This window comes from Lactuca saligna, chromosome 4 (assembly GCF_052625555.1).
Source record: "Lactuca saligna cultivar CGN05327 chromosome 4, ASM5262555v1, whole genome shotgun sequence".
Lineage (NCBI taxonomy): Eukaryota > Viridiplantae > Streptophyta > Magnoliopsida > Asterales > Asteraceae > Lactuca > Lactuca saligna.
In genome coordinates, this window is record NC_136420.1 from 245,867,201 (window position 1) to 245,895,160 (window position 27,960).

The 27,960-nt window shown below is 40.2% G+C and overlaps 1 pseudogene; it reads left to right on the forward strand.

Annotated features, from left to right (window-relative positions):
• Window positions 1-27,778, forward strand: part of LOC145040568 (uncharacterized) — a 111,090-nt pseudogene extending 83,312 nt beyond the window's left edge.
• Window positions 27,779-27,960: the final 182 nt, after the last annotated feature.

Genomic DNA, 27,960 nt, shown 5'->3' on the forward strand with positions numbered 1-27,960 from the left:
ATGACTGGGAAGGTCATGGGGGTTCGCTATTACTCACACTATTGGGAATATACTAGAAAGACACTATAACCACACTAAAATACTAAAAGAAAGATGAAGTAATATCCCGAAGTAAATAAGTATCTAATACTAAAGGATGCTGCACCACTATTACATACTCTAAGAATAACTCACTATATTACATTACTTAATGTTCTGGAAAATATGGGATTTTCTAGGTTTCACCACTATTTATGATTTCAAACTTCAGTTTTCACAATAATGACTCTAATGCTTTTTATACAAGTACTCACACTAAAACTCTTATGAACTCACCAGCTTTATGCTGATATTCTTTTCAAAATAACTTGTATCTTCAGGTCAAAGATAGACAGGTACAGCAGCAATTTTTGGAGAAGATGGAGGATACAAGACCCATCTCTTATTTTTGTTTACTTTTGGTGTTTGTCAAACATTACAAAACACACTTGTAAATACACTTACTATATAAATGAAGTGGTTGTATGTTTCTTGATTTTACTATTATACAATTGTGATGATACTGTACACTACGTCATCCACCCCGAAACGTATTCCGCCGTTATCGGTTTTGGGGTGTGACAGATTAGTATCAGAGCATTGTTTATAGTGAATCAAGTATATCAACCTATAAAAGATATACGAACTATAAACACTTCGGGACTAAAACACTCTGACCAAGAATATATACTGTTAAGTATCTAAAAGATTTAACTAAGTATATGTACACACATCACTATAAAACACAGAAGTCAGTATCGTCCTAGAACCAAACAAAAGTATTAAGATTGTTGGATAACACAATTGAGCTTAGAGACATATAGTCACATTTAGGGGGATGTAGCCTGATCAACTACGTCTTCCTGGGAGTGACTAGCATGTGCCTAAGTTTGGTTGTGGTATTGCAACAAGTCTAAAACTTACCAACACTACCACAATAACGTTAACATTAGAATACTATAGGAGTATTCTGTACCTCTAAAAACATACATCTGTGAGAACTAAAAAGGGTCGTTACTGATGGAGCAATAGTCGCTAAATGGATACTTTCCGGTTACATGTGACTAGGGCATCATAGACTTAGAATCTGTGATCTTTGCTTTACTTCTTGTTCCTTGTTTGGTTGTGGATTTAGAGTTAGGGTCACTTATTCGACGGACTATCCTGCCCCAATCACATGTAATTAGTATGCATTATGCAAGTATTTGTCCAACTCGTGACGACCGTCTTATAAGTAATTTAGGTTAGTACGCCTATTAACCTTCTTTTCCCCTTTTCTCGCATAGATACCATGGCTGGCTTCCACCCTCCAGGCGACCCGTACTACCCAAACCAGGGTAATGGGGGATGGCTCAGTGAAGAGTCGGACGATGATCACCCAATCCCCTTGGATGACCACCGAGCAGAAGGCTTTTCGGATAACTCCGACTCCGAGCCAGAAGTTAATAACCTACCCCCTGGAGTCCCAAACCCCAACCCCCGTCCGACATTTCAGGGCCCCACTCCTACGTGGGCCATATCCTTGCACAGATGGGGCGAAGAGCATGGTCAGCCCACGCCATACAATGGAGACCGAAGTTTCTACAACATAAACGAAGGTGGATCAGCAGATCAGGTTCTGCCCATCATGATCCGAAGGATTGCCAGGAATGTCGAGCAAGGTCAAGCTGCAATAGGTCGAGTTGTGGAAGTGGATGCCAACTCAAATCTCAACACAGTTCGTATCCGCCAACTCGAAGAAGCCATAGACATGACAAGGAGGACTAACGAGGCTCTGCAGCACCAGCTGGCTGCATCCCGAGCTGAAGTTAGAGAACTCCGTGCATGCCAAAGGACTCATGATCGACACCTTCAAGAAGTTATGCGTCAGCTAGCAGAACTGAGGATTCACCCGACAAGTAACCGTCGCCAGTAGAAGACGTCTAGTTACCTCTATCTTTTGTTTAATGGATTAACCTATCCACTCTATGTTCCGTAGATCTATTATCTGTAAACATTCCTAGCTTGAAAGTACTCTAGTCAAACCTCTAAATTGCCAAACCTTTTCTCTATGGTATGATGTAAGACCTATTGCTAGGTCAAATTTTCATGAACTTGTGTTGCATCATAGATACCAATATATTGGCAGTTGATTTCTCTATTGCTATAACTCTCATCTTGATCTTGGATTATGTTGATTTAGTCCACGAAACACTCTATTTATATTCGCAATAGGCCCTTACTATTGCTATCATTTCTATACTTCTTCCAGTAAAGGATGCCTCCACGAAAGCATCCCGCCAGAGGAAGACCTGCAACTCAAACCCCTACTCCACCACCCCCTCCTCCACAGATCGATCCGGTGTTATTTCAAACAGCGGTAACTGTGGCCGTGACAGCAGCCATGGCCCAAATGAATTCTGGGGATGCGAGCGGTGGTAACTCCAGGTTCGGTGAAGTCCATCATCGAGTGCAGGGATGTACTTATAAGGATTTCATGAACTGTAAACCCACCTTCTTCGATGGTACTGGAGGAATTCTGACATTATCTCGATGGTTCGAAAGAACCGAAGCTGTGTTCGAGATGTGCTCTTGTCCCGAGGAGAGCAAAATCAAGTTCACTACTGCTACCCTTACCAACAGGGCCTTAACATGGTGGAACGACCATGTTAGTTCACTTTCCTTGGTTACAGCCAATGCTATGGGCTGGGACACTCTGAAGGACCTCATGAGAGGAGAGTATTTCCCTAGGGGCGAAATTCAGAAACTTGAAGAAGAACTCTGGAACCTCAAGATGAAGGGGACCAATATAACAGCTTATACGGCCAGGTTTTGCGACTTGGCAGCTATGTGCCCCAATATGATCCCTACAGAGAACAAGAAGATTGAACGGTACATCTGGGGTTTGGTGCCCCCGTATCAAGGAAATGTTCTAGCTTCACGCCCTACAACTTTTGACAGCGCCAAGGAATTGGCCCAGAGTCTGATCAACCACGAAATCCCCTCCACTCCGGCGACAGCAACCACAACAACCACTGCACCGCCCGCTTCATCTGACAGAAAGAGGAAGCGATGGGATAAGACGAAAGGCAAGAAAACTCAAACCTCCTCAAAGGACCAACAAATTGTGGCGGTCCATGCTGCCACCACCCCGACTACTCCAGCTGCTCCAGCCCCGCCAAAAGCTTACAGTGGAAACTTGCCCAAGTGTCCCAAGTGCCCTTTCCACCACAACGGCCCCTGCCGTGAACTGCAGTGTTCCAACTGCGGTCGAAAAGGACATACTGTCCGATTTCGTAAGGCCCCTCCCAAACCTATCACGCAGGTTCCTGGTACGGGAGTGACCCCAACTTGTTATGGCTGTGGAGAGGCGAGTCATTTTAAGAGAAACTGTCCAAAGACCACACATGCTGGAGGAACTGGAAGGCTACTCACTATCGGTCACAATGAAGCGGTAGCAGATCCCACAGTAGTCACGGGTACGTTTCTTCTCAACAACTCCTATGCCTATGTCTTATTTGATAGTGGTGCAGAAAGAAGCTTCGTAAATCATAACTTTAAACACTTACTCAAACAAATCCCTCAACCACTAAAAGAAACATTCGTCGTAGAAATGGCTAATGGGAAAACAGAAAGCTCTAGCGAAATCTACATAGAGTGCACTCTTATGTTAGACGATCACTCATTCCCAATCGATCTTATGCCAGTCTCAATCAAAAATTTCGATGTCATTGTTGGTATGGATTGGTTGAGTCTCCATTGCGCCGATATCCTATGTTCCGACAAAGCCATTCGCCTGAACCTTCCAAATCACGAAACCCTCTTGATATATGGAGATAAGCCGAGTACGAGCCTTCGTATCATCTCCAGTGTTCAGGCTCAGAAATACTTACGCAAGGAGTATCGCGCCTTTCTTGCCCATGTCGTTGACACTAACCAGAAATCGAAAGATCCAAAAGACATTCCCGTAGTATGCGATTTCCCTGACGTCTTTCCGGAGGATCTTCCCGGCCTACCTCCCAAACGTCAGATTGAGTTCAGAATCGACCTAATTCCAGGAGCTACCCCCGTAGCTAAGTCGCCCTACCGTTTAGCGCCCGCCGAAATGCAAGAACTGTCTGGTCAACTCAACGAACTGCTCAGCAAGGGCTTTATAAGACCGAGTTTCTCACCTTGGGGAGCTCCGGTCTTGTTCGTGAAAAAGAAGGACGGATCGTTTCGGATGTGCATCGATTATAGAGAACTCAATAAACTCACGGTTAAAAATCGCTACCCTCTCCCTCGTATCGACGATCTGTTTGATCAACTACAAGGAGCAAGTTACTTCTCCAAGATTGACCTTAGATCTGGGTATCATCAGTTACGGGTACTCGAGGAAGATGTTCCGAAGACAGCTTTCCGAACCCGCTACGGACACTTTGAGTTCGTAGTGATGCCCTTTGGACTGACCAACGCCCCCGCAGTATTCATGGACTTGATGAATAGAGTGTGTCGTCCATACCTGGATCAGTTCGTCATCGTCTTCATTGACGATATCCTCGTATACTCTCGGAACGAGGAAGAACACAAGGATCACTTACGACGAGTCTTGGAAACGTTGCGATCCGAAAAGTTATATGCGAAGTTCTCTAAGTGCGAGTTCTGGATCCGAAGAGTCGAATTCTTAGGTCACGTGGTTAGTGAAGAAGGAATTCATGTGGATCCCTCCAAGATTAAAGCTATTGAGAACTGGTCGGCACCGAAGACGCCTACGGAAATTCGTCAATTTCTAGGCCTCGCTGGCTACTACCATAGATTCATTCAAAACTTTTCTCGGATTGCGAAACCTCTCACTATGCTGACACAGAAAGGAGTACCGTTCGACTGGGAGGAAAGACAGGAGAAGGCATTCCAAACCCTGAAGCGAGCCCTATGCACCGCACCAGTATTATCCCTTCCCGAAGGGACAGAAGATTTTGTCGTATACTGTGATGCATCCAACCAGGGGCTCGGTTGTGTCTTGATGCAACGGGGTAAGGTTATCGCATATGCCTCGAGACAGCTAAAGACCCATGAGGCGAACTACACTACTCACGACCTCGAGTTAGGAGCACTTGTCTTTGCACTAAAAATCTGGAGACACTACTTATATGGGACGAAGAGTGTGGTGTACACTGATCATAAAAGCCTTCAACACATAATGAACCAAAAAGAACTCAACATGAGGCAGCGTCGATGGGTCGAGCTACTTAACGATTACGACTGTGAAATTAGATATCACCCGGGAAAAGCCAATGTAGTAGCAGATGCACTGAGCAGGAAGGAGTATACCGGTCGAAAGACCAAGTCGTTGACGATGACTATCCATTCGCATCTCTCCACACAGATCAAAGAGGCTCAGCTGGAAGCCTTAAAGCCCGAGAACGTGTTGGGAGAATCTCTACGTGGAATGGATAAAAATTTGGAGGTAAAGGGTGACGGAGCCTACTACTTCATGGACCGAATCTGGACTCCACGCCATGGAGGTTTTAGAGATTTGGTTATGAGGGAAGCGCATAACACTTGCTACTCCATCCACCCGGGTTCAGATAAGATGTATCTGGATCTCAAAAAGCTATACTGGTGGTCAAGCATGAAAGCGGAGATCGCCACATTTGTGAGTAAGTGCCTCACTTGCGCGAAAGTCAAGGATGAATATCAGAAGCCATCAGGACTTCTCCAACAACCTGAGATACCAGAATGGAAGTGGGAGCGGATCACAATGGACTTTATAACCAAACTTCCCAAGACAACGGGTGGATTAGATACTATTTGGGTCATTGTCGATAGGTTGACTAAGTCCGCACATTTCCTACCCATCAAGGAAACGGACAAGATGGAGAAACTCACTAGAACATACATTAAAGAAATAGTACGACTACATGGCGTCCCTATCTCTATTATCTCAGACAGAGATAGTAGATTCACCTCTAGGTTCTGGCAATCGTTGCAAGAAGCACTAGGGACGAGGCTGGACATGAGTACAGCCTACCATCCGCAGACCGACGGACAGAGTGAGAGGACGATTCAAACCTTAGAGGATATGCTGTGAGCTTGTGTAATTGACTTCGGTAAGTCATGGGACACACACTTACCTCTTGTGGAATTTTCTTAAAATAATAGTTATCATACGAGCATCAAGGCAACCCCATTCGAAGCCCTCTACGGCCGCAAGTGTAGATCCCCTCTGTGTTGGGCTGAGGTGGGTGACACTCAACTAGCTAAAGGAAGAGTTCCTAACAGCTCTCTCACTGGTCCGGAGATCATTCGAGAAACAACCGAGAAGATTGTACAGATACGCGAATGACTTAAAGCCGCTAGGGATCGACAGAAAAGCTACGCTGATAAACGAAGAAAACCCTTGGAATTCCAGGTGGGAGATCGAGTCATGTTGAAGGTCTCACCCTGGAAGGGCACGATACGCTTTGGAAAGCGTGGAAAGTTGAACCCAAGGTACATAGGGCCTTTTGAGATTCTCGCTAGAATCGGCCCCGTAGCTTATAAACTCAACCTACCTCACGAACTAAGCAACATACACCCTACCTTTCACGTCTCTAACTTGAAGAAATGCCTGTCAGACGAGACGCTCGTAATTCCCCTTGATGAGATTGAGGTCAATGAGAGCCTCAACTTCGTGGAAGAACCTGTTGAGATTATGGATCGAGAAGTAAAACGAACGAAGCAAAGCCGTATCCCAATTGTGAAAGTTCGGTGGAACGCCAAACGAGGACCGTAATTTACTTGGGAACGCGAAGACCAAATGAAACTCAAATACCCCCATCTCTTCGCGTAGTTGTACTGCAACTCTTATATGTATGAATTCTAAAATTTCGGGACAAAATTCCCCTAACGGGGGGATGATGTAACAACCCCAAATCTATTCCCGTTACAAACCCTATTTTCACTAACGGAATGCGTCATTATATGTTATTTCTCGGTATTGTTCAGGTCGTCAATAAATAAATATTTAGTTAATTATATGTTCCGGTATTATCATGAGTAATTATAACTTGCGAATGTTAACCCCGTTTAACTAAATAAAGTTATAACTACTTTTCAACCACTTCACCCGGGTAAAAAGTTTTAACCCCGTTAAACTTTAGCATCGGGTAGCCGTGTATCGGGTACAATACCCGAGACATATAAAAACACTTGAACACTTCAATTGGACTCTTTTACCACAATTACACCTCTCTCTCACTACTTTCTCTCTCTAGACCCAAAATCGACTCCAAATCCGCGAATTTCCGACTTCCAAACGTAAGGATTCATCCCCTAACTTAATCTAATCATACTTTACTGCTTTTAGAGTCCAAAATCATGAGAATCAAGGACCATAAAAGGAGTTTACGGCCTAAGAAGCTCCTTAGGCCGTAAACCCCCAAAATCATGCCAAGGGTCAAGTTTTTCCTCATGTTAAGCTAGTATACTAATTAAGGCATGTATCTAGAAGGGTTTGGACACTAAAACACATGGATTAGACATGCAAAAAGGAGTTTACGGCCCAAGCATGTGCTTAGGCCGTAAACACCTCAAACACCCCAAAAACACTTGTTTAATGTCCCAAAAACTCATCTAGGGTGTTTGGCAATTTAGACTTGACAACAAGGAAGGCTTAAATGCATCAAACAACATCATTTGATGGCAAAAAGAGGAGTTTACGGCCAAGGCTAAGCTTGGGCCGTAAACACCCATATTGTTGTGTCAAACAAGTCCCAAAACCCTCAAATGCATGTAAGGATTTTAGCTAAGGCCTTTGGAAGTGTGTTGTACCATTAAACTTCACATTTGGACCAAAATGAAGAGTTTACGGCCAAGGGTGTTCTTGGGCCGTAAACTCCCCAAAAATATATGCCAAATTGTCTCAAACTCACTATATGGCCTTCTAGGATTTATCTAAGGTGTATGAGACTTTGTTGTACCAATAAAACATACATCTTGAAGGGTTTACAAGAGTTTACGGCCCAAGAACAAGTCTTGGCCGTAAACTCCCCAAAAATGTCACAAATTATGATGTTTAATCCCTTAAAATGGTCCAAGACACACACCACTAAATCAAGGAAGTGAAATAAGACCTTAAGCATACACTTTGGAGTGCCACAAGAGTTTACGGCCAAACCTAAGGGGTTTACGGCCGTAAACTCCCAAAGGATGGCTTTTGGACCGTAAACTCCAAGGGAGTGAGCTCGTGGACCCTCCCGTAAATCATTCATGACTTTGTACCACTCCCGGGAACCCCTTCTAGGCCTTAAAACCCCGAAAACGATGCTAGAATGTCCAAATACTATAATGAAAGGCATAAGATGATTAACTTCTTGTAAAATACATATTTCATAGGACATTAGGGTCCTAGGAGGTGCTCAAGAGGTTATTGGGTACCAAACGCTCAATCGACACTTTTACCCGATTTACCCGATTCACCCGATTTCCGTGATTTCAGGTGAGTTCATACCCCTTAATGAACCTTTCAAATGTTTTATATGTTTTAGGGGGGGAGATACAAGTTGAATATACATGTTTATGAAAAGTTATACAAAACTATTTTTCAGAATTCAGAGTTAATCACATGTGATTCCCAATCTGTAGTTCAAATCACATGTGATTTATCACTATGCTTTATAAATAAGTCAATTGTTTTCAAAACTATTTTGGATTAACAAACAAGTTTTAAATGTTCCTTTCGTACAATACTTTTGTTAAATAAAACTCTTTATGAGAATGTAATCATACTAATATATTTATATAAGTAAGACTTGAAAGACTTAGGATCGATAGCTCGCCTTATTTCCTGTTTCTTGTTTGATTGTGGACTTAGGGTAGTAGTTATCCATCCGACTGTCATTGATTTCTTAATTATATATCTCATATATTAGTACAGATTATGAGTACTTCTTAATTCATTAATTACCTGAATCACTACTTGACTAGAACCACATACACTAAATTAACTATAATGGGTATAGTTAAGGACTCTATCCCTAGTTTCCACTATTACTCTACACTACTATAATTCTTTATATTATGAAGCAATACACTAATAAGAGAATACAATACAAGTTATACGAAAGATTACTACGCTATAATACAAGAGAATGCACTAATCATGAGATAACTCACTAATCCACTACGGGATACTCTATACGCTATTCACTATGCCCGAAGTTTTCCGACAGGAAGACGACACTATATGTATAGATCTATACGGGGCAGACGCTATTACATCCCGACTGATAACTTCAGTCCGAGCCGCTCAGGCCCAGGGATGCTTTTATTCTACTACACTATGCATGACTGGGAAGGTCATGGGGGTTCGCTATTACTCACACTATTAGGAATATACTAGAAAGACACTATAACCGCACTAAAATACTAAAAGAAAGATGAAGTAATATCCCGAAGTAAATAAGTATCTAATACTAAAGGATGCTGCACCACTATTACATACTCTAAGAATAACTCACTATATTACATTACTTAATGTTCTGGAAAATATGGGATTTTCTAGGTTTCACCACTATTTATGATTTCAAACTTCAGTTTTCACAATAATGACTCTAATGCTTTTCATACAAGTACTCACACTAAAACTCTTATGAACTCACCAGCTTTATGCTGATATTCTTTTCAAAATAACTTGTATCTTCAGGTCAAAGATAGGCAGGTACAGCAACAATTTTTGGAGAAGATGGAGGATACAAGACCCATCTCTTATTTTTGTTTACTTTTGGTGTTTGTCAATTCGTTTGAGTTCGAATCTTTGAATTTCGGGACAAAATTCCCTCTAACGGGGGGATAATGTAACAACCCGAAGTTTTCCATCGTCGAAAACTTGTTCTACCCATGAAATTTCGCCGTTAGTCGATTCGTTTCGTTCTCGCTTTGGGTTAAACTAATTAAATTTATATGTTTATTATAATTGAATAAGTGTCCAAACCTCTTGGAACTCATGAAATTAACACAAAAATATTCATTTCAAAAAGTTAGAAACATTCTCGCCGGGTGACAGAAAACTTAATCGGGTGCGACCTAAAGCCCCGTTTAATGCCGGTATCGGGTAGAATTCCACCGTGTCCAAGTTGTGGGAACTATATAAACGTGTTAAACCTTTCATTTGAAGCTTTTTCCTTATCTCTCTACTCTCTCTCTAACCTCTCTCCTAAAATTCAAGTTTAAGGGTCCAAAACTCAATTTTAAAGCCTCAAATCCTTAAGGTACCTTCCTAACCTTAATTTAAAGCATTTTTGGCTTCCAAATTCGAGATTTAAACATGAAATGGGACACAATATATGAGTTTACGGTCGAGGAGGCTGCCTAGGCCGTAAACACTAAGTTTGAAGGGTTTTAAGCCCTTAACCCCCTCCTTGACAATTTTGGGACCTAGATATGGCTAAATGACTTCAAGATATGGACTTAAAACATTTAAAACATGGATTTTGAGAGGTTTGAAGGAGTTTACGGCCAAGGCATGTGCTTGGGCCGTAAACTCATATAAAGAGGGTTTTCTTGACCTTAAACCCTTCCAAATCCCAAACAAGGCTTAGATATGAATTATAGAATATTGGTATTAACATTTGGACACTTGAAACATCATTTTTGAAGGGTTTGTGTGAGTTTACGGCCAAGGCATATGCTTGGGCTGTAAACTCCTTAAAAATGGGTATAAATTCAATTTTGAGGTGTTAGAAAGCCATCCAACACCACCAAAAGCCTTGGAATAAATCAAAGGACCAACCAAAAATAGTTTTAAGGCATTAAACATAACAAAATCCCATATATGAGAGTTTACGGCCATAGAACATACTCCATGGCCGTAAACTCCAAAAACCCTTTCAAATCTTCAAACAAATGCATATAAGGCCTTGGAATAATTTTACCAATCACATTTGATTTGTTTTAGCATCATTAAACAACATTTTCATGAGAATTAAGGAGTTTACGGCCAGGAGCCTATGCTAGGCCGTAAACTCCCATAAATTAATTATTTTGATGATTTAAATCCATTCCAAGCCTTTAAATCCAAAACTAGAAAATTCCCTTAAACGATTTGAAGCCATTTTTGCCCTTAACTCACCCCACCATGAGTTTACGGCCTTAAACTCATGGGTAGAGGGTCTTGTGGCCGTAAACTCCTTAAGGAATGTTCCTTTGATGTCCCAACTCATTATCCTAACTATATATGTCCCTAAACGCTACCCGGGTCCCTCCAAGCACTTGTATCGGGGTGTTTTCACGACTAGAAACAATTGTCCTTATCAAATAACCAATCTAAGTCCTAATTAGATACAAATGTGTATCTTTACATTATACTTAGGAACCTTGTGTGTTTGCAAGCCCCGGACCAACACTTAGCATCCGAATTCGCCACATTTCTCGTCCGGTGAGTTCATACCCCTACCCTTTTTCAACTGTTTTCACTGTTTTCAGGGGGGAATACAAGCAAAAGTACAAGGAAATCTTGTACTCAAACTCATTGTTTTCAGTTTAATCGTTTTCATTCTGTATGTTCTAATATCAATAACTGTGTTTATCAAACAGTTCGAATTACGAATTTAGCTTTCAAACTAGTCATAGATTTCTTGATAAAATGTTCTAATCTAAACTATGTTTTATAATCTACGAATAACTTATACTAATTCCCAATTATAACTAATTACGAAAACGAAAACGAATACGAAGCTATAACTAGGATAGAACGAATACGAAGCTACAACTAGGAATAGGACGAATAACGAAACTATAACTAGAAACAGAACGAATAACACATCTTTAACTAGGAACATAATGGATAACGAAATTATAATTAGGAACAGAACGAATACGAATATGACTGCGAATAGTAATAGGAGTAGGAATAGGGAAACGAATACGACTGCGAATACGAATACGAATACGAATAGTAATAGGAGTAGGAATAGGGAAACGAATACAATAACAAATACGAATACGAACACGAATAAGTACAAGAATATGTTTAAGAATAAGAACACGAATATGAAGATATGTATCTAAGTATACTCCAAGATAATACCATTAGATTATCAGAATACCTAGTTAATACAATAGGTACGAAAGGAAATAAATCAGTATATCGAAGTTTAATAACTAAAAATTTCTTTTAGGAAAGTACGGGACTTTCCTGGGGAAAATAAAACATTACCTAATCACGTTTACATCTTTTACATCTTTAAGATCGTTCACATTAGAAACCAACATGCAGGAAAGCATGGGGCTTTCCTGGGTAACACTTATATAACTAGAAAGAGTAACAAACTGAATAACATTACGTCTTTTACAATTGGTAATATATAATAAGGAAAGTATGGGACTTTCCTGGGATCATAGTTAAACAACCAGAACCGTCTAACCTAACAATCAATCAACCTTCTCTTTTAAGAAAATATGGGATTTTCTTGGATAATAACTTTTCGGTAAACTAAAGGAAACTTGTACATTTTCACAAAGCAAACATCTTATGAACTCACCAGCTTTATGCTGATTTTCAAACTGCTTGTATTCTCCGGTCAACATTAGACAGGTACCTAGCGAACCTTTTGCAGAAGACGGAGCGCACAGAAGACTCGTCTCTACTTTTGTTTATATATACTTTATACTACGAATGTACAACTTTACTTTTGAACAAATGTAAACTTTGATATGTAATGTAATGGTTGTTTTACTTTACTTACTATGTGCATTGGATTTGATACTCAACGTGGAGTCAACCCCGGAAACGTTTCCGCCTTTGGTTTTCGGGGTGTGACAGATTGGTATCAGAGCCCTTGTTTATAGTGAATGGAGTATACCAAACCTTACATGGTATAAAACTATAAACACTAAAGGGCCTAAATGCTCTGAATTAAAAGTATACCTCAAATATAAGTATTTTCAAAAGTATACAAGTATACCCGACAGTCGAAAATCCGTAACTACAAGTAGAACAAAATATAAGTAAATGGGTGTTGTACACTGCGGTTAAACCTGGGCAGTTATGTAGTCGTGTCTAGTATCAATATAGCCTGGCCAACTATATTCATTCGAGACACGGCCAACATGTGCTTGGGAGTGACTGCGGTACGCAGCTTGCCTAAAACTTACCCAATATCCCAAACAACGAATCGTCATTGCAGCGAATCATGAAATACTATGGGAGTATTTCTCGACCCAAATCCGTTATCAAATTTCCTCATCCCAGCGTTGCTCCTTAATCATTCCTTTAGCGATAATTTATTTGTTTGATAACTCCTTCCTGCTTTATCACTTAATAGAATTCTTTGTATACCATAAAGAGATATCCTTTGTATCATATCTCTTGACTCAATTCAGAGGGCTTATCATCCTCTCTTCCTGATCTTATTAGATCAAGATGCCTCCAAGAAAGAGACCCAACTCGCAGAACAACAACAACCCTCCTCAAACACCATCTTCTCTTCAAATCGACCTGGTAACCCTTTAGTCTGTTTTAACTGCAGCATTTTCAGCAGCCGTGTCGCAAACGAACCCCGGTAGTTCGGGAGGTGGTCCCCAACCTCAAAACCAGGAAAATAGCCAGGGACACCGAAAGGAGTGTTCCTATAAAGACTTTATGCATGCGAAACCTATATTCTTTGATGGCACAGGAGGTGTCATTGCTCTAACTCGATGGTTAGAAAGGATCGAATCAATCTTTGAGATCTGTGCTTGTTCAGAATCCGACAAAGTGAAGTTTGCCGCTTGCACTCTCACCAACAAAGCCCTGACTTGGTGGAACAGTCGAGTCAAATCTCTAACTCTACCTGTAGCCAATGCTATGGGTTGGGAAGTTATGCAGGAACTTCTGCACGCTGAGTATTGCCCTCGGGGTGAAATCCAGAAGTTGGAGCATGAACTTTGGAATCTGAAGATGAAAGGTTCCGATATCGCCGCCTACACATCTAGGTTTGACAACTTAGCGCTTCTTTGTCAAGGGATGGTTACCCCTGAAAGTAAGAAGATTGAGAGGTTTATCTGGGGATTAACCCAGCCAACAAAAGGGAACATCTTAGCTGCGAGGCCGGATACATACGACAGCGCCAAATGCCTAGCGCAAATCTTGATTGACCATAGTGAGGACATAGAGGAAGCAGCCACTACTCCTGAGCCAATGGAAAGAAGTGGTGAGAAAAGGAAGTACTGGGAGTCGGGGGATAATCGTCCTTCCCAGGAGTTCTCGAAGAGACAACAAATGGTGACAGTCCATGCTGCCACTACCCCATCTGTTGTACCCGTCATCGGTTCCTCAACTCAAGCACCTATTACCGGATATGCCGGTGTTCTCCCGTGGTGTAACCAGTGCAGTTACCACCACTATATCCCCGGTCCCTATCGTATAAAACTTTGCAAAAATTGTGGCCAAGAGGGTCACTTTGCGCGAAATTGTAGAACACCAACAAATCAAGCTCCCGGAGCGGGCATCAATCAGGTCTGTTATGGTTGCGGAAGGGTCGGGCATTATAAGAGAAACTGCCCCAATGCAACAACAGCTGGCAACTCTGGAAGAGTCTTAACTATAGGACAAGGAGAGACATCCACCAATCCCACAGTTGCCCCAGGTATATTCCTTTTTTCGACAAGCATTTTACTTGCAGTTCTTTTTCAACTCTAACCTAGAAAGATAAACTGTTATCTATTCATTCGAATCTCTCCATAAACGTAGAACTTTTCGAAATCCTCATTTGGATTGATCCCGTAGCCTACAAACTTCGGTTAACCTCGAAACTTAGAAACATTCCTATGGTACTTCACGTCTCGGTCTTTTAGAAATATCTACCCAACGAAACCAAGACACGTCCTGAAAGTGAGGGTTCGCTGGAACGTCAAGCGGAGACCCGATTCCACTTGGAAGCGTAAAAACCGGAAACAGTAGACTCATCCTCGATTCTCATTTCAACTTGCAAATTGAGTTCGAATCTTTGAATTTCGGGACAAAATTCCCTCTAACGGGGGGATAATGTAACAACCCGAAGTTTTCCATCGTCGAAAACTTGTTCTACCCATGAAATTTCGCCGTTAGTCGATTCGTTTCGTTCTCGCTTTGGGTTAAACTAATTAAATTTATATGTTTATTATAATTGAATAAGTGTCCAAACCTCTTGGAACTCATGAAATTAACACAAAAATATTCATTTCAAAAAGTTAGAAACATTCTCGCCGGGTGACAGAAAACTTAATCGGGTGCGACCTAAAGCCCCGTTTAATGCCGGTATCGGGTAGAATTCCACCGTGTCCAAGTTGTGGGAACTATATAAACGTGTTAAACCTTTCATTTGAAGCTTTTTCCTTATCTCTCTACTCTCTCTCTAACCTCTCTCCTAAAATTCAAGTTTAAGGGTCCAAAACTCAATTTTAAAGCCTCAAATCCTTAAGGTACCTTCCTAACCTTAATTTAAAGCATTTTTGGCTTCCAAATTCGAGATTTAAACATGAAATGGGACACAATATATGAGTTTACGGTCGAGGAGGCTGCCTAGGCCGTAAACACTAAGTTTGAAGGGTTTTAAGCCCTTAACCCCCTCCTCGACAATTTTGGGACCTAGATATGGCTAAATGACTTCAAGATATGGACTTAAAACATTTAAAACATGGATTTTGAGAGGTTTGAAGGAGTTTACGGCCAAGGCATGTGCTTGGGCCGTAAACTCATATAAAGAGGGTTTTCTTGACCTTAAACCCTTCCAAATCCCAAACAAGGCTTAGATATGAATTATAGAATATTGGTATTAACATTTGGACACTTGAAACATCATTTTTGAAGGGTTTGTGTGAGTTTACGGCCAAGGCATATGCTTGGGCTGTAAACTCCTTAAAAATGGGTATAAATTCAATTTTGAGGTGTTAGAAAGCCATCCAACACCACCAAAAGCCTTGGAATAAATCAAAGGACCAACCAAAAATAGTTTTAAGGCATTAAACATAACAAAATCCCATATATGAGAGTTTACGGCCATAGAACATACTCCATGGCCGTAAACTCCAAAAACCCTTTCAAATCTTCAAACAAATGCATATAAGGCCAAGGAATAATTTTACCAATCACATTTGATTTGTTTTAGCATCATTAAACAACATTTTCATGAGAATTAAGGAGTTTACGGCCAGGAGCCTATGCTAGGCCGTAAACTCCCATAAATTAATTATTTTGATGATTTAAATCCATTCCAAGCCTTTAAATCCAAAACTAGAAAATTCCCTTAAATGATTTGAAGCCATTTTTGCCCTTAGAAACAATTGTGCTTATCAAATAACCAATCTAAGTCCTAAGTAGATACAAATGTGTATCTTTACATTATACTTAGGAACCTTGTGTGTTTGCAAGCCCCGGACCAACACTTATCATCCGAATTCGCCACATTTCTCGTCCGGTGAGTTCATACCCCTACCCTTTTTCAACTGTTTTCACTGTTTTTAGGGGTGGAATACAAGCAAAAGTACAAGGAAATCTTGTACTCAAACCCATTGTTTTCAGTTTAATCGTTTTCATTCTGTATGTTCTAATATCAATAGCTGTGTTTATCAAATAGTTCGAATTACGAATTTAGCTTTCAAACTAGTCATAGATTTCTTGATAAAATGTTCTAATCTAAACTATGTTTCATAATCTACGAATAACTTATACTAATTCCCAATTATAACTAATTATGAAAACGAAAACGAATACGAAGCTATAACTAGGATAGAACGAATACGAAGCTATAACTAGGAATAGGACGAATAACGAAACTATAACTAGAAACAGAACGAATAACACATCTATAACTAGGAACAGAATGGATAACGAAATTATAATTAGGAACAGAACGAATACATATACGACTGCGAATACGAATACGACTGTGAATCCGAATACGACTGCAAATAGTAATAGGAGTAGGAATAGGGAAACGAATATGACTGCGAATACGAATACGACTGCGAATACGAATACGAATACGAATAGTAATAGGAGTAGGAATTGGGAACCGAAAACAATAACTAATACGAATACGAACACGAATAAGTACAAGAATATGTTTAAGAATAAGAACACGAATATGAAGATATGTATCTAAGTATACTCCAAGATAATACCATTAGATTATCAGAATACCTAGTTAATACAATAGGTACGAAAGGAAATAAATCAGTATATCGAAGTTTAATAACTAAAAATTTCTTTTTGGAAAGTATGGGACTTTCTTGGGGAAAACAAAACATTACCTAATCACGTTTACATCTTTTACATCTTTAACATCGTTCACATTAGAAACCAACATGCAGGAAAGCATGGGGCTTTCCTGGGTAACACTTATATAACTAGAAAGAGTAACAAACTGAATAACATTACATCTTTTACAATTGGTAATATACAATAAGGAAAGTATGGGACTTTCCTGGGATCATAGTTAAACAACCAGAACCGTGTAACCTAACAATCAATCAACCTTCTCTTTTAAGAAAATATGGGATTTTCTTGGATAATAACTTTTCGGTAAACTAAAGGAAACTTGTACATTTTCACAAAGCAAACATCTTATGAACTCACCAGCTTTATGCTGATTTTCAAACTGCTTGTATTCTCTGGTCAACATTAGACAGGTACCTAGCGAACCTTTTGCAGAAGACGGAGCGCACAGAAGACTCGTCTCTACTTTTGTTTATATATACTATGTACTACGAATGTACAACTTTACTTTTGAACAAATGTAAACTTTGATATGTAATGTAATGGTTGTTTTACTTTACTTACTATGTGCATTGGATTTGATACTCAACGTGGAGTCAACCCCGGAAACGTTTCCGCATTTGGTTTTCGGGGTGTGACAGTACCAACGGGAAATACCATTACAGTTAGGTCTTGGTTGAAGACTACATTCAGAATAGATAGGTCTTGGTAGAAGACTACATTCAGAACAGTTAGGTCTTGGTAGATGACTACATTCAGAACAAATAGGTCTTGGTAGAAGACTACATTCAGAACAGTTAGGTCTTGGTAGAAGACTACATTCAGAACAGATAGGTCTTGGTAGAAGACTACATTCAGAACAGTTAGGTCTTGGTAGAAGACTACATTCAGAACAGATAGGTCTTGGTAGAAGACTAAATTCAGAACAGTTAAGTCTTGGTAGAAGACTCCTTTTGTTACTAGTAGGAATCATAGGGATTTCTAGGGTTTTTCAAACGTTTACAGTTGTTTTACAAACATCTTCATACTTACAGTTCATATACAAATTCTTACATACAAATACTTACATACAAATTAAGACACTAAATACTTATGATCTCACCAGCTTTAAAGCTGATACTTGCTTTCATAATTACTTGTATCCTCAGGTCATCATAGACAGGTACCGATGCAAGGAGAAAGGAAGATGGAGCTTGTTCAAGACTTATCTTTCATTTTGATTTATGCTTTTGTGTTTATCAAAATTTGACAGAACACATTTGTATAATAATTATATTATTAATGCAATGGATGATGTTGTTGCTTGTTTACTACTTTACATTGTTGTGATATTATACATGACGTCCTCCGACCCAGAACGTTTCTGCCGTTCTTGGTTTTGGGGTGTGACAAGTGGACCCGGAAGTAACATGTATCCCCAAAACCACGAAGATGATCAAAAGTACCAGAATGAAGGTGATAAGAGTAAGAAGGTTATCTGGAAAAAGCGAAAGGGTCAGAGTTCCCAAGGACCCTCCAAGAGGCATGAAACTGTGGCAGTTCAAGCTGCCACTACTCCTGTGGCTGCGTCTACAGCTCAAGCACCTATCACTGGGTATGCTGGTAACTACCCTTGGTGCAACAGGTGTAATTATCACCATCGTATCCCTTGCCCATGCTGTGAGATGACCTGCAAAAGATGTGGCAAAAAGGGAAACACCGCTCGAAACTGCAAAACACCAATTCAACTAGTCAATCAAGCTTCCGGATCGAGTACTGATCGGGCCTGTTTTGGTTGTGGAGAAATCAGGCATTTCAAGCGAAACTGCCCAAAAGCAGCAACCACTAACAACGTCAACAACACCGAGATGGTTTTAGCTATGAAGCAAGAGGAGGCAGCCGCTGATCCCACCATCATTGCGGGTACATTTCTTCTCGACAATTCTTCCTTTTCTAATCTAGTGTCAAGAAAGTTTTATTAGTCATTCATTTAAATATCTTCGTAAACATAGCCCTCATCTAATAACTAAAACATTTACTGTCAAGATGGTTACCGGTGAGAATGAGTGCACTAACGACTTATCCCCAAGCTGTATCCTTACCTTGAGTAATCATTCTTTCCTCATTGACCTGATGTCAATTTCAATAAAGAGCTTTGATGTTATCTTTGGCATGTATCAATTGAGTCCTGATCATAATGATACACTTTGTTATGAAAAAGCTATTCGTCTCAATCTCCCCTCTAACCGGACCCTCATGATATATGGTGTCAAGCTTAGCTCAAATCTTCGCATCATTTCCTGTATCAAAGCTCGAAAACTTCTGCAAAAAGGAGTGTTAGGTATTACTAGTCCATGCAATCAACGAGAAACAAGAAGTTAAAGACCTCTAGAGCATCCCCGAAAACTGTAATATTCCTGATATCTTCCCGAAGAGCTCCCGGGAATTCCTCCCGAATGTCAAGTCGAGTCTCGTATCAACTTAATCCCTGGAACTACCCCCGTAGCCAAATCTCCGTACCGTTTTGCTCCAGCATATATGCAGGAGTATTCCAGTCGGCTTAATAAGTTAACTGTCAAAACCGATATCCTCTTTCCTTAATTAGATGACTTCTTCGATAAAATTCAGGGAGCTAGCTACTCCTCAAAGATAGACCTTAGGTCAAGACATCATCAGCTACAAATTCGTGAGGATAATGTTTCCAAGATAGAATTCAGGACTCGATATGATCATTAAGAGTTCGTATTGATACCATTCGGTCAAACCCTTTTCCCTTGGTCATGTAGTGAGCGATGAAGACATACGCGTAAATGCTCCTAAGGTTGAAGCAATAGAAAATTAGTCGGCACCGAAGACACCCATAGAAAACCTGTAAATTCTTGAGTTTCACCGGCTGTTATCGCAGACCCATTCAGAAATTTCTTCCAAAATCATCAAATCCTTAACCACTCTGACACAAAAAGGTGTACCCTTTTTGTTGGAGTAAAAAGTGAGATACATCATTTCAAGCATTGAAGTAAGACTTATGCATCACACCTAACCTGCCCCTGCCAGAAGAAATAGAGGACTTCGTTGTCCTTTGCAGTACGTTTAATCAGAGTTTAGATTATGTGCTTAGATAAGAAGGAAAAGTTTTCGTTCACGCTTTGAGACAAACAAAAGGCACACAAAGTTAACTATACAACTCAGGAGTTGGAAATTTAGGAGCAGCAGTCCCTGCACTGAAGAATGAGAGACATGATCTCAATGGAACCAAGTACGCGAATTTCACTGACCATAAGACACTACAACATATCTTCATTCAGAAAAACATAAACATAAGGTGTCCTTAGCCGAAAGGAAAGCTCAGCCAGCAAGACTAAGACATTGACAATGACCATCTAAAACCGTTTACTCGCTCAGACCTGAGAAGCTTAGTAAGAAACCCTCAGGACTGTTCCAGCAGCCTAGATACCCGAATGGGAATGGTAAATAACCAACATGGATTTCACCATCAAGTTACCCAGTTTTCCCTAGTGAGTACGATACCATTTGGAAATGGTCGATCCTTCGATAAAATCCACTCACTTCTTTCCGATCAAAGAATCATTCAAGATGGAAAGACTCACGCGAACCCACATCCAAGAAGTAGTCCGACTGCATAGTATACCTGCGTCCATTATCTTTGGTTGAGATAGCAGGTTTACCTCAAGATTTAGGCAGATTCCTTCAGAAAACAAACGGAACCAAGCTAGACATGAGTACAACTTATAATCCTCAGACAATTGGACAGAGTGAGAGAGTTTTTCAGGTCATGGAAGATATGCTGGGAGCATGTGTCATAAATTACTGAGCGACTTGAGATACCCCTTTACCTTTGATTGAGCCATCGTATAATAACCATTATCGCACCAGTATCCAGATCCATTTGGAACCCTCTACAGTCAAAAGTAAAGATTCCCTTGTGTTAGGCCAAGGTAGGAGGCACGCAGCTAGCCAAGAGTCGATTCCCCGGTAGTACCCTCACTGGTTTTGAAATCATTCGCGAAATCATCGAGAAGATCATCCAGATCCGAGAACGATTGAAAACTTCACTAGATCGATAGAAGAATTACGCTGATATACAGCGGAAACCTATGGAATTCCAGACTGGAGATCGTGTCCTGTTAATGGTCTCGCCCTGGAAAGACGGGATACACGATGGAAAGAACGGAAAACTTAACTCGAGGTAAATTGGCCCCTTCGAGATCCTCATTAGGATCAACCCCGTAGCCTTCAAACTCCGAGTACCTTCAGAACTTAGAAACATCCATCCTATCTTCCACGTCCCGAATCTTTAGAAGTGCCTGTCAGATGAAACCCTAGTAATCCCTCTTGAACAAATTGAGACCATAGACTGAGAGATCAAACGTACGAAAACAAAGCCACATCCCGATAGTGAAGGTTCGTTGGAATTCCAAGCGAGAACCTGAATTCAACTGGGAGCGCGAAGACCCGATACAGCAGAAATATCTGCATCCTTTTCCATAACTTGTATCTTAATCTTTGAATTTCGGGACGAAATTCCCTCTAACGGGGGGATAATGTGACAACCCGAAGTTGTTCCATCGCCGCAACCCGTTCCATCCGTAAATCTCGTCTTAAGCGAATTGTTCCGATTTTGTTTTTGGATTAGGTCATTTAAGTTAAGACTTTTGTTTTGACCTCGTAAGTATCCAAGCACGTTAGAAACACATGAAAACGCCCCAAACTAGTAATTAGAAAAATTTTAGTTTCGACCATCTCGGGTGACGACAATTTAATCGGGTGCAACCTAAAGCCTCAGTTAACGTCAGTATCGGGTAGAATTTTGTGACAACCCGAAACTTCTAGCCATGTAATTGATCTGTGTTCAGCACTAAAACTCGAGTTCATTATCTTTTGTTACATCTTGTGGTTCCATTTGAGTGCTCTAGACTTAGTATAACCTGGATATAAGCTCTAGGAAGGGTTGGAAAGTGCTTAAGTATCACAAAATCGAACCAAACACCCCAAATAAGGTGTGTGTGGCCACACACTTGTGTGTGCGGCCGCACACCCAACCGCACACACACTCAACCTCACACTCAAACCCTTATATGGATGGATATCCCCTCATTCATTCATTTGGATGTTTCTCTCTCTCTACTTTCTCTCTCTAAAATCATCAACCAAGAACACTTGGAAAGCTTCCAAATTGTGATCTACTCCATCTTCAAGCTAAGTATAGTGGTAAACACTTGAATCCCAAGATCAAAACTTATCATATTCATCAATATGGGGCAGCATACCTTAAAACCTCCTAAGTGTGAAGAGCAAACACTTCAAAAGTCATCAATATGGACTCAAATGAGGAGTGTACGGCTGCACATTCCTGCCGCACACACCCTCTGTACGGCCGCACACTCTTGTACGCTGCCTCACACACACTCCTGGCCGCACACCCCAACCGCACACTCATTTTCAAGGCCATACACTCACTTTAATGCCCACATTTGGCCCTAAACTTGCATAAATCTTTAAGCCTAGATCCTAGGGTACTTATTCGTAGTAATTCCAAGCCCTAAGGGTGTTTTCCCATCATGTTTAGTCATGAAACACCTTAATTCTAACTCATTTATGTGTCGTCACATGAATAATAGGGGCCATAGACGTTCAGGGCATCCGTTGACACTCGAACCCTACATTAAGCGGTGAGTTCATACCCCTACCCTTTTTCACTGTTTTCAGGGGGAACACAAGCAAAGTACAAGAGGTTTCTTGTACTCAAAACTTGTTTTCAAATGTGTGTTTCACATTTTATACGCTTTTAACACTGATTACTACCACTGATAACCGTTTGAACATACAGATCACGTAAACATATATTTGTGAAATGGGTTTTAAACTGTTATTTTTTTTTTCATATATTTCACAAATGCCTTTCCACATTTTATCAGTTAAAAGCATGACATTAGAACTTTTGAACATAATACCTGTACACTGTTTTGTCCTCGGTAACACTCCACGGAAATACGCGAGTGGAGGACTATCATATTATTACTAGTAAATTTGTTAATCTTGTATGATTGGAGACACGTCCTCGGCGAACACTCCACAGAGATACGCGAGTGGAGGACTACACCCGTAACCAGAATCTCTGGGATTTAGAGAGTGTGACTTGAGTGTATAGATCTATACGGGGCTGACTACCCCACACCTGGCTGCTAGCTACAGCTGAACCGAAAGGTTCAAGGGTGACGAGAGTCATAAGGTGATGTGGACTACTTATTGCCACATTTAGTCTATTTTATGGTTATGGAACTCGCAATTAGGATAACAGAGATTTACTCTATATTAATAATGAATAACGTAATACATCTTTTACATTGATAACCAACAGTCAGGAAAGTATGGGACTTTCCTGGGGAACGTTTACATAACCAGAAAAGGGTAACAAACCGGATAACTTTACATCTATCACAATTGGTAAAACACAATCAGTAAAGTATGGGACTTTACTGGGAATACATTGGTACCTAACCAGAACAGTATATCCAACCAGATAACCTAACTGTACATTTTCACAAGGGTAAACATGTTTTCAGTGTACAACTTTACTTTACATGTTGAGAAACAATAACCAACCTTTTTAAGAAAATATGGGATTTTGTTGGTGTGCATAACATTTCAGAAACAGAAAGGAAACTCAACATTTTCATAAAACAAAAACCGCTTATGAACTCACCAGCATTATGCTGATTTTCAAACCGCTTGTGTTCTCAGGTCAACATTAGAACAGGTATCCGAAGATCATTTTGTTCCAGGTTGGAGTGCGTAGAAGATCATTTCATTTTGTTATTATATACTATATATCACAACTGTATAACTTTACTATTGTAACAACTGCAAAACTTTTCAATATGCAATGTATGGTTGTTCTACTTTACTTACTATGTACATTGGATTTGATACTCAACATGGAGTCAACCCCGGAAATGTTTCCGCCTTTGGTTTTTGGGGTGTGACAAACTCCACTGTGTCTCAAATCCAAACCATATTTAAAGTTGTTTAAGCCTCATTTGAAGCCTTTTCACTCTCTCTCTAACCTCTCTCCTCAATCCAAGATCTAGGTCCAAAAATCACTCATTTCAATCTTCAAATCACCAAGGTAACTATCCTAGCTTATAGTATAACATCCTTAGCCTTCATTTTCATGTTCAAATCATAATTTAGGACCATAAACATGTGTTTATAGCCCTGGAACACTCTTGCATTGTGAACACATATAAAGGGGGGTTTTGAGCCTTAAAACACTTCCAAACCACCGTTGGAGCTTAGATATGGCTTAAGGACTTATTGGATTGGACTTAGAACACCTTAAACTCATCATTTGGGGAATAAACGTGATTTTACTACCCACGAACACGCTTGGGCCGTAAACTCCATATTATGGGTAGTAAACTCCTTTTTAGGTGTTAAAATGCCATTTACACACCTCCTAAGCCTTGAACTAATAACTAGAAGCAACCACAAACGAATTAGAAGCCTTAAACTTGATGAAAACCCTTCCCTTAGGAGTTCACGGCCGTAAAATCCCCAAGAATGGGTTCCTGGGCCATAAACTCCTCTAAATGGGTTATATGGTGCCCTAAATTCACCCCTTGGCTTGTAAAAATGAGTTGAATCACATGTGATTAACCTATGACCATCAAAGCACGTAAGGATTGAGTGGGTGATAGTTTACGACCGTAAACTTATTGTTTACTGCCGTAAACTCATCAAATGGTCCATATGATTGATTTAATCCCTTTCCAATGCCCTAGAGCCAAACCTAGCATCATCACCCAAATATTATAAAACCATTTAGCACTTAAGAACACCACCCATGAGTTTACGGCCGTAAACTCATGGGGATGTGGTGTTTAGGGCTGAAAACTCTTCTAAGAGTTTACTCTTGAAGAGTAAACTCCATACCCAAGCCATATATGTCTATAAAAGTCACCCGGCACCCCAAACACTTGAAATGAAGTGTTTTCACAACTAGAAGTGTATATCCTCAATTAATTAGTGATTTAAAGTCTAATTAGATACATTTGTGTATCATTTAATATTACATAGGAACCTCGCACGTTTTCAAGCCTCGATCCGATGTTTAGCATCCTAGTCGACACATTCCACGTCTGGTGAGTTCACACCCCTACCCTTTTTCAATGTTTTTCACTGTTTTCAGGGGGGGAATACAAGCAAAGTACAAGGAATACCTGTACTCAAAACTTGTTTTATATGTGTTGTGTTTCATATTACATATGCTTTTAACACTGACAATCACAACAGATAACCGTTTGAACTTGTAGATCACATTATCGTATTATTTGGGAAAAATGTTATAAATTGTTGTATTTTATATTTTCACAAATGGTTTTCCACTTATTTATTGTTAAAAGCATTCGATTAGTACACTTACTTTGTCCTCGGTAGCACTCCACAGAGATACGCGAGTGGAGGATCATCTTAGTAAATAGAAATTAAACAGGATATTCCGCATTATTACTTTTAGATTTGTTATACCTATAAATTGGAGACCCATCCTCGGAGAACACTCCACAGAGATACGCGAGTGGAGGACTGCCTCTGTAACCAGAATCTCTTAGATAGGGAGCGTGACTTGAGTGTATAGATCTATACGGGGCTGACTACCCCGCACCTGGCTGCTAGCTACAGCCGAACCAAAAGGTTCAAGGGTGACAAAAGTCATAAATGATACTGGCCTTCCTTCGCCATATCTAGTCTATAGTATGGTTATAGAACTCGCAATTTGGATTACAAAGATTTACTTAATAGTAATAATGGACATAGTAAATTAATAACCTTAAGAATTAGTTTCCTGGGGTAATAACTATTCATAACCAGAATTTTGTAACATAATGGAAAACTAAACATTTCATTTAAGAAAATATAGGATTTTCTTGGATAACCACTTTTTCAGAAAACAAAAGGAATCTTGTTCATTTTCATAAAACAAACTGCTTATGAACTCACCAGCTTTATGCTGATTTTTAAATTGCTTGTATTCTCAGGTTCTCCTTAGACATGTATTCCCGTGTTCTTTTGTAGAAGACGGAACGTATGGAAGTCACATCTTTCTTTTGTTTAAACTTATGTATCTATGAAACTTGTATTACTTTACTTTCAAACTGATGTAATGAACCTATGTAATGTAATGTTTTGTGTTTTACTTCGCTTACTATGTACATTAGTTATTATACTTAACATGAAGTCACCTCCGCCCCAGAACGTTTCCGCCCTGAGTTTCGGGGTGTGACAGATTGGTATCATAGCCCTTTTTTTTATAGTGAACTGAGTATACCAAACCTTACAAGGTATAAGACTATAAACATTAGGGGGCCTAAGTGATCTGAACTAAAATTATACTTTAAAATACAAGTATTTTCAAAAGCATACGAGTATACCTAACCGCCGAGATCCGTAACTATAAGTAGAACAAAACATAAGTAAATAGGTGTTGTACGCTGCGGTTAAACCTGGACAGTTATGTAGTCGTGTCTAGGGTCAATAAATCCCGATCAACTATATTCATTCGAGACACGACCAACACGTGCCTGGGAGTGACTGTGGTGTTCGGTATGCCTAAAACTTACCCAAATACCCCAAACAAAGAGTCATCATTGCAGCGAATCATGAAATACTATGGGAGTATTTCTAGATCCAACTTTGTTGTAGAAAATTCTCATTCAAGCATTGCTCCTCGATCATTCCTTTAGTGATAGTTTATCTGCCTTGATAATTCATTCCTGCTTTATCGTGTAATAAAATTATATGTCTGTCATAAAGAGATATCCCTTGTTTCATATCTCTTGATCTAATGCAGAGGACTTACCATCCTCTTTTTCCTAATCACTTTAAATCAAAATGTCTCCAAAGAATGGACCCTGCTCAAGGAACAACAACTCTTCGCCTCCATACTCTCCTCCGTTCGACTTCGTCTTGTTTCAAACGGCTGTTACTGCTGCAGTGACACTTTTGAACCCTAGCAGGTCCAGTGGACCCGGAAGTAACATGTATTCCCAAAACCACGAAGATGATCAAAAGTACCAGAATGAAGGTGATAAGAGTAAGAAGGTTATCTGGAAAAAGCGAAAGGGTCAGAGTTCCCAAGGACCCTCCAAGAGGCATGAAACTGTGGCAGTTCAAGCTGCCACTACTCCTGTGGCTGCGTCTACAGCTCAAGCACCTATCACTGGGTATGCTGGTAACTACCCTTGGTGGAACAGGTGCAGTTATCACCATCGTATCCCTTTCCCATGCTGTGAGATGACCTGCAAAAGATGTGGCAAAAAGGGAACCACCGCTCGAAACTGCAAAACACCAATTCAACTAGTCAATCAAGCTTCCGGATCGAGTACTGATCGGGCCTGTTTTGGTTGTGGAGAAATCAGGCATTTCAAGCGAAACTGCCCAAAAGCAGCAACCACTAACAACGTTAACAACGCCGAGATGGTTTTAGCTATGAAGCAAGAGGAGGCAGCCGCTGATCCCACCATTGTTGCGGGTACATTTCTTCTCGACAATTCTTCCTTTTTGAATCTAGTGTCAAGAAAGTTTTATTAGTCATTCATTTAAATATCTTCGTAAACATAGCCCTCGTCTAATAACTGAAACATTTACCGTCAAGATGGTTACCGGTGAGAATGAGTGCACTAACGACTTATCCCGAAGCTGTATCCTTACCTTGAGTAATCATTCTTTCCTCATTCACCTGATGTCAATTTCAATAAAGAGCTTTGATGTTA